Source organism: Delphinapterus leucas, chromosome 9 (assembly GCF_059928025.1).
Source record: "Delphinapterus leucas isolate spDelLeu-1000000601 "Yukka" chromosome 9, BTC_Dleu_Yukka2, whole genome shotgun sequence".
In the NCBI taxonomy this organism is placed as follows: Eukaryota; Metazoa; Chordata; class Mammalia; order Artiodactyla; family Monodontidae; genus Delphinapterus; species Delphinapterus leucas.
Genome location: NC_143137.1, coordinates 26,510,794 through 26,523,734, shown reverse-complemented (window position 1 = coordinate 26,523,734; position 12,941 = coordinate 26,510,794). Strand labels below are relative to the sequence as shown.

General features: G+C 40.3%; 1 long non-coding RNA gene and 1 pseudogene across 1 annotated transcript in view; one reads left to right on the top strand and one right to left on the bottom strand.

Moving 5' to 3' along the window:
* The window catches only part of LOC115801700 (uncharacterized), a 200,190-nt gene extending 187,643 nt beyond the window's left edge, over positions 1-12,547 (bottom strand). The window contains exon 1 of the long non-coding RNA XR_004022033.2: positions 11,597-12,547. This is a non-coding gene — a long non-coding RNA (uncharacterized LOC115801700). The remainder of the gene's footprint in view (positions 1-11,596) is intronic.
* Positions 1,257-1,357, top strand: LOC115801763 (U6 spliceosomal RNA; annotated as a pseudogene).
* Positions 12,548-12,941: the final 394 nt, after the last annotated feature.

Sequence of the window (12,941 nt, the reverse complement as noted above, 5' to 3'; positions counted from 1 at the left end):
AACGAAGAGTAGCCCCCGCTCGCCACAACTAGAGAAAGCCCACGCGCAGCAACGAAGACCAAACACAGCCAAAAATAAATAAAATAAAAAATAAATTAAAAAAAATATAACAGGAGTGGGAGCGCTGTGTGAGGAAAGCCCACAAACAAAGTCTAAATAAAACAAGCAGAAACCTCACCAACGGCTGGCAAATATTTAAGGGCTTCCTGAATGGGTGATAATAAAGCTCCACTAGGGAAAATTCTGGAAATAGATATATCTCTTAGTGCATAACAGGTGTTGGGATCAAAATGTAGATGCAAGAATGTTTGTACATCAGGGCTGTAATGGAATTCTAAATGGTGTCTTCTGGCACAGCAGTTTTATTTCAAGAGATGTTTTAATTTCAAAGCCATCATTCCAGAAGTCAGCAAATTATGAGCATGAATACAGAGAAACTGCACCAGAGAATATTGATGAAATCTTTCTCAGTCCTCCCAACCACAAATCTTGAGTGTCGCTATCGAGAAAACGTTCGCTTGTAAAACACTTAGAGATAATAGAGTTCAACTCAAAACTTGGGTGAGGTAAGTATCATTGTTCAGCATATAAATGATTGCACAAGCAAAACTAACGTGTTCATAAGAACAGGATGTGTTCATAAGAACAGGATGTGTTTTTGGAGGCTGTCTAAGGCCATAAATTGAAAAAGTGGGGGGCAGATGTGGTCTTAGACACAGCAGATCTCAGAGATTAAGAGCAAGGGCTATGTGGGCAGGCTGACCCAGAGCCATGTCTTTCACCCATAGCTTACTGGTTGTAAGACCATGTGTAGTTAATTATACTATTTCTGAATCTTAGTTTTACTATCTTTAAAATGAAAATAAGGGAATTACCTCATTGCATTCTTTTTGAATTAAGCTGGACAGTGCATTGTGCATTATTTAGCATAGTGCCTGGCATATATTAAGAACGCATTTAATCTAGATTTAATCACTTTTCAGTTGTTTCATTTTCAACCAGATAAATTAGGAAAATACAGCAATGATCATTTTGGATCAGATAACCTATCCCTATATTCTGTCTCTGCGGGTAGAATCAGAAGGTATTTTACTCACCTTCCATGCCTCAATACTCTGATAGGGAGCATTATAGAATTAATCAAAGCCCTTTTTTTATAATAATCATTAAATGGATCTTGCTTCTCTTTCAGACTCACAGTCTGTATAATTTTTTCTTCTTTATGTCAATAAGTGTTTTCATTAAAATGTGTACCAGTGCTCACTTCAGCAGCACATATACTAAAAGTGGAACAATACAGAGAAGATTAGCATGACACCTGCTCAACGATGTCATGCACAACAGTATGAATGTCTTTAATACCACTTAACTCTTCATTTAAATTGGTTAGCATTGTAAATTTCATGTTACATATATTTTACTATGATACCGAAATTAGAAGAAAATGTATTAACACCGCTTCATTAAGAGGACACTGAGCTATTAAAATACTGGTCCCTTGTCAACAATTTTATATATTTGACTGGTCACAGAATAGCTAAATTGCTAGCCCACTGTTATCAGCAAAGCAGAGGCAAACACAGCATTAAATTTCTGAATATTGCGAAGACTGACCAGAGCAAGCTGGGTTTTGCTTATTTATTTATGCTTACTGCAATACATAACAATTCAGAAGCATGACCATTTGTAGAATTACCTGTTATCACTGAATATTCCACTACTGTACTTTTATACTTCTAGAGAGACTTGTGGGACAGAAGAGAGTAATCAAAGCGTAATTTTATTTCATGTCGATGCCAAACAGCAATTTAAAATGTTCTTGTATTATTTACTTTTCTATACAGAATTGAGTAGAAAGCTTTCCTGAAACTAAAATGACTGATTGAAACAACTTGTGTATGAATGTGAAGCATGAAAACAAATTTACACCAAGTGAATATTCACAAGCCCTATTGCAGTTTCCACTCTTCTGTGATCTAACATCTCATCAGGCAACAAATATGGTGATGAATGCTTTTGAAAAGAATACCGTTGTTTTCCATTTTTCTTGTAATGTGAAAATAACAACTTCTTGTTTTCAAAATCAAGTCAACCTTTACCTGCATCCATACCCTTAAATTCCACCTTCCCTCCTGTTACAATAGGTGAAGTTTCCCTGTTTCTATCTACTGCTCTCTCCATAGCTAAAGCTAGTTGAAATAGCTAGTTCAGTTTCCTCACTTCTTACTCTCCACTCAATGCACTTCAGCTTATCAGCACCTTCGTCTTGCCGCGCCCAGTGGCCACCTCTCCAGCTTCACCTTTCTCAACCTGTGAGCAGCATTGGACATGTTCTTGTTTTTGACATCTACCCTCCTAATGCTTCTGCTTCTTCAGCAGCCTCTCCTTCTCAGCCTTCTTTGCTTGCTCCTTTTCTCCTTCCTGCTTTTAATTACCAGAGTGCCATGAGACTCAGTCCAGGGGTCCATCTCCTCTTCTATCAACACTCTTCCTAATGGCCTCACCCAGACCCTGCGTGCGAATACCATCTCTCTGCTAACGACTACTAAAGGTATATATCCAGCCCTGACCCCCCCCTGAATCCCAGGCTCATAGCCAACAGCTTACTCATCATTTCCACTGGGTGTCTGTTAAGCATCTGCCCAAAGCAGCAGCCTTAATCACCCCTCCAGAGCCTGCTCCTTCTTTAACTGACTCAGTTGCTAAGTCTGAAAACCCAGAAGCCATCTTTGACTTCTCTCTCCGTCTCCCCTGCAATAAATCTATCAGCAAGTCTTGTCAGCTTATGTATATCAGAACATTTCCTAAACCAGTCACGTTTGCTGCCTCCCCTGCCACCATCCTTGTGTGTTATCATTAACTCTCACCTCAGCAAATGCAGCAGCCTCCCCGCTAGCCGGCTTGCTTCTGTGCCTGCCCTCCCACACTTCATTCTCCATGGAGCAGGCAGACAGAGCTTGTAAAGACTAAATCCTGTTATGCTGCTCCAAAGGTTCCAGGGTCCAGGCATCACACTTAGAATAAAACCCAGCTGCTTACTGCCTCCTGATCTGGCCCAGGCCACCCTTCAGATCTTATTTCCTACTATCCTGTTCTCCCATTTTTTTACTGCTCTAAGCCAAATCGCCCTTATTATTCCCCAAACGTACCAATGTGTTTCCCACCACAGGGATATTTACTGACACGTAGTTAGTTTTGGATAAATATTTACCAAGCAAATGATGGTAAGCTGGGCTGTTTCCCTTCCCCACGCTCACTATAATTTTCTGGCAATATATACAACTTCCCGTACACACTTTTGTACCCACTCTGCATTACATCCAGAGAAAAAGAACGCTATCAGTCTTATTTTAGGGTTACTCACTGTGACTTACTCAAAGTGTTTCTTTTTCCAGTGAGAGGCCTGACGGAAGGGATGGCTATCTTGATTTAAGGCAGCCCGAGGCATGTCTTAAAAAGCAGTTATGCAAGATGATTAAGTTCCATATATATGCCGTAAAACATTGTGGCTATAATTAGCAACACTGTATTGTATGCTTAAACATTTATTAAGAGGGTAAGTCTCATTTTAAGTGTTCTTATCACTATAAAAAACTTCCTACTATCAGATTTGTTAGATTACAGCATATCTAAAACTCAAGTTTTGGGGAGGGGAGCAGTGCTGCCTCTGTAACTAAGCAGATTACAGCCAGGGGCCAATAATTTCCATTTATACTAACATCATATCTATCTTTTCACCCTATTCATAATCTGATTAACTCTCACCACTGTTTTCCACCCCTCTCCTCCGTGTATCTTCCTTAAGTTGAGTAAGGCTAAGGTCTAGAAATGAGTCTTGGCTTTCTACCATCCTCTGGCAGGCCAGTGGTCTTCTTTAATCAACCCTCTTTCTTCCAAAGCTCCAAGTACATCACGTCTTCATCCCGCAAATAACTGAATTCTCATTTGATTTCAGGCATTATGTTGTTTCTGCTATAAAATTTATAGCAAGAGATTGACCTGTGCCTATATTACTGTAATTCCTTTAAGTTCCTTGAAAGCAAACTGCTATATAAACCTAAATATTTTACAATCTTTAAATTATCCTAAATGTCCCCATTTCAACTTGATCCCTTACTCTCTATTTTCCTGTCTTATAAATTCCTACTACATTTTCACGGCATTCTGTAAGATCTCAGTAAATGATAGTGACTGACATCTCTTTTGATGTCCCTTTGCCTACATTCTTCAAGTTTGCATCTGCCAAAGTACTTTCTACCTCAAGTTCAAAAGCCAACCCAAATTCCGATTAATGTAAGAAGACTAAGTGGCAGAGCCAGGTGTTAGAAGGCTTCGGGAATAAAAATCCCAAAGCACTCTGTTGTGAGCATCACGTGTGAAGTACTGAGGGAGACTGCAAAATGAATAAGGCCAGGCATTGTCCTCAGGACCTTATGATCTCATGGGCAGACAGATTCCCCCTAAGTACCATACTATGACCTAAGGAAAATCATGAAATGTCAAAATCCCATGCAGTTGAGAGATCTAGCTTCCTGGAGGTGGCATGCGCCTCAGGTGGTGAAACGTGAGCAGGATTTCCACGAGAGGAAGAATCCCAAATGATGATCCCTCCATCCTATGGCGGCAAATAACAGGTTTTCTGAACTGGGCTTTCTGAAATTTCATTCCATGTGCGGACCGGATTATCTGCCAGACTGTGTTTAATGTTTGTTTGAGGATAATAATGACAGCTGAAAAACACAGACTCACTCTTGTGAGTCGATATATGCGGGGCATTGGCAATATCAAGACAAGGTATCTCTTCCACAAAGCAAATGACAGAGAAAAGTCATATAAACGCAGGTAAAGGACGTTCTTCAAGGACAACATGGAGCCACGGCGAGGGCAATTCTATCTGGATCTAGCAAATGACAACAGAAGACAGACTGAGTTTCACAGAGTTTTCACCACAGTAACAGAGATAGGTCTTATTCGAGTGGGAGGAGAAAGCCAACCTCTAGACAGCAAGACACAGCACAAACACACACAGAGAAGGATGTAGGCAGGTGCTTCTTACATTTCTCTTCATAAAGCCTTTCAGCCTCATGCACACAGAACATACTCTGTGAGATCCAGAACATGTGCAAACACTCACAGTGCCAAGTAGAGGGTGAAGGAAGCAGAGTAAGTTTTTGGCTTCCTCTCACCTCCTCTGCAAGAGCCCGTCTATCCTTTCAGGAACCACTTCCTCAGTCTCTTTGCTTTTCTTTTTACCCCACAGCCCCCAAAACTATATTTGGAGTTTTAAATATAAATAGAAGTAGTCCCTTTGAGCTCAAGTTCTTTCCCTACAGCACGCCAAAACAGCAACAGCTTCCTCTCCCTATTTCTATACTTGCCCTATAAATTACATGTAGCAATTACAATAGAAAGATTGTTTTAATTTAACACAAGAAAAAGGACATAGAAAAGCAGCTGTATGCTTTAGCAGGGGACTGTGGTAAGGCCCATGGTATCTCTAAGTTGAATACACTGATGTGAGTCACAGCTCCATTGGACAAGCTCTTAAGAGCAGAATTGCCCTCTGTTGTAAGATACTGTCGCATAGTAAAGAGTGGTTCTTCTCATGGGAAGTGTTCAGTGCAGGGCCATGTGTTCAGGAGGCATTGCCTAAGAAAGGGGTCAGGTGAGGTCACACAGACTCTAGGACAAAGGTTCTCAGTCTGACCAGAGACTGGGAGTGGGATCTGTAGATGGACGGCAGAACACCTGTGAACTTTGGAAACTGTACGTGAAATTGTGGCTATTTGCATTTTTCAAGAGAGAACTTCCATTGTTCGATTTATATTTTCAAAAGGATACATAAGCTTCAAAATTATGAAGGAAATTATGGAAAGTATGTTAGTTTGCTAGGGCTGCCAAAACAAAGTGCCACAAACTGGGTGGCTTAAACAGCAGCAATTAGGTTCTACCCAACTCCACTGTGACCCCAGCTTAACTAATTACATCTGCGACAACCCTATTTTCAAATAAGGTCACTTTCTGAGGTACTGGAGATTAATACTTCAGGATATGAATTTTGGGGGAACAGTTCGAGCCATAACAGAAAGCATAGCAGTGGAGTATAAAGTATCTCTTCTCCCATCCCAAACATCATCTCCCAACTTCCAACCTGAGAAGAGAGATAGTATTAATAAACCTACAAGCATGTTGTAACTTCTATATCCCGACATAAATGTCATGGTATGAACACCAATCATAATAGGGCAAATGATTTAATTCATGTAAAGCTCATGGAGCAGTACCAAGCTCATAGTATATCTTCAATAAAAACTTACCATGATTTATACACATTCACTGTCTCAGCATTTTCATTCACATCTGAACAGAGATGTTCTGGATTTCTTTGTGATTTTCTCTTCCTTTCTTACAACCGCAAATTACAGCTTTCTCAGGAGATGGGCCATCTGCTATGCTGTGTATATCACACTGTCCAAAATTCAATAAGCATTCTTAGCCCCAAGGATAACCCCTTTACAGTCACCCTGTGGGCAGTGCTGCAAACCCAGACCCCAGACCTGATCTGGTGAAAAAAAGGTCAGCAAAAGGCTTTGAACCCCCTTTTCTTTCTCTCTGTTTTTCTCTCCCATGAGCAGTGTCAAGTATGTATTTTGAAGTCCATTTTTCCTTGTTCCCTTTTCCTGACTCTAAGAGATAAAACTGATTCCATTTGACAACAATTCTTTTATCTATTTTTTCAGAGGACTTTTTGGCCTCTAAACACAGTTCACATTCTTTTTATGTTTCCAAATGGACTTGTTCTTGTAACTTTCTGTGGCATTTATTATAGAATAAATATCTGTACTCTTTCCTTGAATGTATTCACTATTTTCAGCCTGCTACTCTTCTAGTTCACGGGTGAATTATTGACAAAACAGCTTTTCACTTCTAAACAAAATTCTTTCCCCCTATAAATTTTAATTCTTTTTATTTACATTTTCCTAGGTATGTAATATTATATCAGAAAACTCATATAAGTTCCACTAAGTAATAATAAGCATATCAATTTAATTCCATTCAATAATTTTTGAGTTTCCATCATGTCCTGGGCACTGTGCTTGTCACCAAACACAGAAAAAAAAAAAGTAAAACAAACAAAAAAGCAAGACTGAAGCTTCCTAGAAAGAGAGAAAGCAGAAAAAGAGAAATAATAGCTATTGGAAATTGGAAGTCATCGTGTCACCCGTTGAATTGAGTGAAAAATTTTACATGTTATATCACTTAATATCAACATGTGAGAAAATACAAAGTAAAAGGACAAAAAAGACTTATAAAGATTACACTCTAGTAAAGTGGCAAAATTTAATTGCAAAACTAAAGCCCTTTCTACTTTATTGCATCACCTTATTCATTCTACAAAGATTATTGAGAATCTACTATTAATGCCAGGCAGACTATTAGGCACTGTGAATAAAATAATAAATAAAACACAGCCATGATCACTACAAACATGACTCTTAGGGTTCAATTAAGGAAACTCATTAATCAAATAATCAGTCAAATTCATTTAAAATTTCTATTATAAACACATGCTAAGAAGAGAAATGCATACTTCTATGAGAGTCTCTAATGTTCAGATGACTTAGGTCCTAAGGGAAGTGAGAGGATGTTTTGCAGATGGAGGAATATTAGGCTAAAATCTAAAGAACAGGATATTTTAAAAAGCCAAGGATCACTACCACTTCTGGAAAAATGGAGTAAACATATTTTTCCCTATTATTCAAGCTAAGTACAACTAAAATTCCTGGACATTATATACTAAACAAACATCAGAAGGCTCTGAAAGGTATAGAAAAGAAGGCAGTAATCTGGGGACCACAAGGCCCAAGGAATGACAGTAAGTTCCTTGGGTTTTCTTTCTACCTTGTACATCTTAGACTTGGAGATGAGAAGCTGATAACCCAGAAACACCAATAAGTACAGACAAAAATCCCCAGTGAAAGCCTGATCTCTAGCACCCCCCAAAAAATGAGGAAAAGGAAAAAGTAAAAAATAGAAAAATTTTAGACAATAAGCATTCTACTCTAGGCAAATATCACAGAGGAGCTGTAACAATGCCTCCATCCATGCTGACAAAGGCTGAGAGAGGCATCCAGACTTATACCCTCAAGAGTTTGTAACAAGTGCCCCAAACACATGCCAGGTTGTTGTCAGAAAAAATCAAATAGGGAGATAGGACTTTCATTCCCAGGTTTCAGTAATAAGTACCCACCCTGCACTCCCAATGGTGTCAGTAGAAATCACATTGGGGGCTGAGTGGAGGGTCAGAACTTTCACATTAACTCAGAGATAATGAGTTCACATCTGCTGATGTCAGTGGAGACAGCTTGTATCACCAAACTCTCACCCCTGCCCAGCAGTAGCAAGGAGCCCACACACGCACACACACATGCACACACAGACGCACACGCGCACATGTCACACCTATCAATGGAGGTTGTGTGGGAACTTGAATTTCTACCTCTACTTGGCAGTAAGGAGGTGGTGCTCCTCCCTTCCTTCTCTCTGGAGTGGTGTCTGAGGGAAAAAAGTGTTTAAATAAGATCCAGAGTCTCAGAAGATAAGAGGAAAATGTCCAGAGTTCAATTTAAAATTACTAGTCATGCCAAGAGCTGGTAAGATCTCAAACTGGATAAAAAAGACAATCTGTAGATGCCAAACAACGATATGACAGAGATGTTAGAATTATCTAACAACAATTTTCAAACATCTGTGATAAAAATGCTTTAACATGTAATTACCAACATGCTTGAAATGAAAAAAACCAGAAAATTTCATCGAAAAAATAGAAATATTCAACAAAGAAATGGAACATATAAAGTAGTACCAAATGGCAACTTTAGAACTGAAAAAAATGTAATAACTGAAATTAAAAGCTTAGTAATTGGCTCAACAGCAGAATAGAGGGAACAAAGAAAAGATTAATGAAATGGAAGTTAGAAAGATAGATATTATACAATGTGAAAAACAGAGAAATATATACAAAAAAATAAACTGAGCCTTGAAAACCTGTGGAACTATAACAAAATAGCTAATATTCTTGACTGGAGAGTTCAAGAAGGAGAAGAGCAAGGGGTCAGGGCTGAAAAGTACTGGATGAAAGATTCCAAATTTGGCAAGAGACATAAGCCTACAGATTCAAAGCTGAGTGAACCCCAAACAGAAAAAAACAAATAAGCAAACAAAGAAACTCATGCCAAGAAACATCATAATTGAACTTCTGAAAACTAAAGACAAAGAAAAATCTTGAATGTAATGAGAAAAAAAATGACACTTTACCTATAGAGGAAAAAACAATTAAAATAACAGCAGATTCCTTATCAGCTCCCATAGAAACCAGAGGAAGTGGCAGGATATTTCTCAGGTGCTGAAAAAAGGATATGCCAACCCAGAATTCTATGCCCAGTGAAAGTAGGCATGAATGAAGAAGAAATAAGCCATTCTCATATGAAAGAAAACAGAGAGAATTTGTGGCTAAAAGAATGTAGGAGGGCAGTTGTATATTTATATGCTAGCAATTGAACATGTGAACAACAAAATTAAACATATAATACTTTTTTAAATAGCTTTTTAAAAATGAAATATTTTAGATCTAAATCCAACAAAACATGTACAAGACTTGTGTGTTTAAACTACACAACTGATGAGAGAGATTAAAAAGTCTAAAAAATGAAGACATATATGTTCATGGATTGGAAGACTCAACATAGTAAAGATATCAGTTCTTCTCAAATTGATATACAGCTATAATGCAATTCATATCAAAACCTAAGCAAGATTTTTTCATAGATCTAGACAATATTATTCTAAAATGTATATGAAGAGACAAACTAAAATAGCTAAAACAATTTTGAAAAAGAACAATAAAATAGGAGGAATCCACCTACCCAATTTCAAGACATTATATGGCTACAGTAATCAAGATTGTGTGGTATTGCTAGACAAATAGATACACAGATCAATGGAAAAGAACAGAGGACACAGAAATAGATGCACATAAATATCCCCAACTGATGTTTTGACAAAAGTTCAAAAGCAATTCAAGGGAGGATAGGTGGTCTTTCAACTTATCGCTGAAACAATGACATATCTAGGCAATAAAATAAACCTTGATCTCAGTCTTACTGCTAACACAAAATTAACTCAGAATGTATCAAAGACTTAAAGGTAAAATGTGAGGCTATTAACCTTTTAGAAAAAAATAATGAGAAAATCTTCAATATCTTGGACTAGACAGAGTTGTTAGACTTGATACCAAAAACATGATCCATAAAAGGAAAAGTTAATAAGTGGACCTCATTAAAAATAAAAACTTTTACTGTGCATAGGACCCTATTAAGAATATGAAAGGACAAGCTACAGAGTAGGAGAATCAAGCCACATATCCGACAAAATATCTAGAATAAAGAACTCTCAAAACTCACCAGTACAAAATCAAACAATCTGATTAACACATGGGCAAAAGACATGAAGAAACATTTCACAGAAGACATACAGATAGCAAATAAGCACAGGAAAGGTTATTTAATATCATTAGCCATTAGAAATGTTAATTAAAACCACAGTGAGATACTACTAAACACTTATCAGAATAACTAAAATAAAAATTAATGACAAGACCGAATGCTGGTGTGGATGCAGAGAAAGTGGATAATGTTATATTACTGGTGGTAATGAAGAACACTGCAGCCGCTCTGGTACTATTTGGCAGGTTAAAAATAATAACAACAAAAGAAAACACCTTAACATGTAACTACCATGTGACCCAGCAGTTATACTTCTGGACAATTATCCCAGAGAAGTAAAGATCTATGTTTACACAAAATCAGGTACCGAGATGTTTAAAGCTGCTCTATTCATAATCGTACAAAATTGGAAGCATCTAGATGTCCATCAGTCGATGAATGGTTAAAAAAACTGGCACAGATTTTTAAATTCAAAACAAGTGTCTCGAGAGGCTTCCGGGAAGATGGCGGAAGAGTAAGACGCGGAGATCCCCTTCCTCCCCACAGATACACCAGAAATACATCTACACGTGGAACAACTCCTACAGAACACCTACTGAACGCTGGCAGAAGACCTCAGACCTCCCAAAAGGCAAGAAAACCCCCACGTACCTGGGTAGGGCAAAAAAAAAGAAACAACAGAGACAAAAGAATAAGGACGGGACCCGCACCAGGGGGAGGGAGCTGTGAAGGAGGAAAGGTTTCCCCACACTAGGAAGCCCCTTCGCGGGCGGAGACTGCGGGTGGCGGAGGGGGAAAGCTTCGGAGCCGCGGAGGAGTGCACAGCAACAGGGGTGCGGAGGGCAAAGCGGCGAGATTCTCGCACAGAGGATCAGGGCCGACCTGCACTCACCAGCCCGAGAGGCTTGTCTGCTCACCCGCCGGGGCGGGCGGGGCTGAGAGCTGAGGCTTGGGCTGCGGTCGGAGCACTGGGAGAGGACCGCATTGGCGGCGCGAACACGGCCTGCAGGGGGTTAGTGCGCCACGGCTAGCCGGGAGGGAGTCCGGGGAAAAGTCTGGACCTGCCGAAGAGGCAAGAGACTTTTTCTTACCTCTTTGTTTCCTGGTGCGCGAGAAGAGGGGATTAAGAGCGCTGCATAAAGGAGCTCCAGAGACGGGCGCAAGCCGCGGATAACAGCACGGACCCCAGAGACGGGCATGAGACGCTAAGGCTGCTGCTGCCGCCACCAAAAAGCCTGTGTGCGAGCACAGGTCACTATCCACACACCCCTTCCAGGGAGCCTGTGCAGCCCGCCACTGCCAGGGTCCCGGCATTCAGGGACAACCTCCCCGGGAGAACGCACGGCGCGCCTCAGGCTGCTGCAACTTCACGCAGGCCTCTGCCGCCGCAGACACGCCCCGCACTCCGTGCCCCTCCCTCCCCCGTGGCCTGATTGAGCCAGAGCCCGTGAATCAGCTGCTCCTTTAACCCTGTCCTGTCTGAGCGAAGAACAGACGCCCTCCGGCGACCTACACGCAGAGGCGGGGCCAAATCCAAAGCTGAGCCCCTGGGAGCTGTGAGAACAAAGAAGAGAAAGGGAAACACCTCCCAGCAGCCTCAGAAGCAGCGGATTAAAGCTCCACAATCAACTTGATGTAACCTGCATCTGTGGAATACCTGAATAGAAAACGAATCATCCCAAATTGAGGAGGTGGACATTGAGAGCAAGGTTTAGGGGTTTTTTCCCCTTTTCCTCTTTTTGTGAGCGTGTATGTGTATGCTTCTGTGTGAGAGTTTGTCTGTATAGCTTTGCTTCCACCATTTGTCCTAGGGGTCTATCTGTCCGTTTTTTTTTCTCTCTTAATAATTATTTTTTATTTTAATAACTTTATTATATTTTATCTTACTTTTTAAAATTTTACTTTATCTTCTTTCTTCTTTCCTTCCTTCCCTCCTTCCTTCCTTCCTCCGTCTCTCCCTCCCTCCTTTCTTTCTTTCTACTTCAACTAATTCTTTCTCTTTACTTTTTCTCCCTTTTATTCTGAGCTGCTTTCTCTTTACTTTTTCTCCCTTTTATTCTGAGCTGGCTGCAGCCAGGAGTCAGTGCCGTGCCTCTGAGGTGGGAGAGCCAACTTCAGGACACTGGTCTACAAGAGACCTCCCAGCTCCACATAATATTAAACGGCGAAAATCTCCCAGAGATCTCCATCTCAACACCATCACCCAGTTTCACTCAACGACCAGCAAGCTACAGTGCTGGACATCCTATGCCAAACAACTAGCAAGACAGGAACACAACCCTACCCATTAGCAGAGAGGCTGCCTAAAATCATAATAAGTCCACAGACACCCCAAAACACACCACCAGACGTGGACCTGCCCACCAGAGAGACAAGATCCAGCCTCATCCACCAGAGCACAGGCACTAGTCCCCTCCACCAGGAAGCCTACACAAC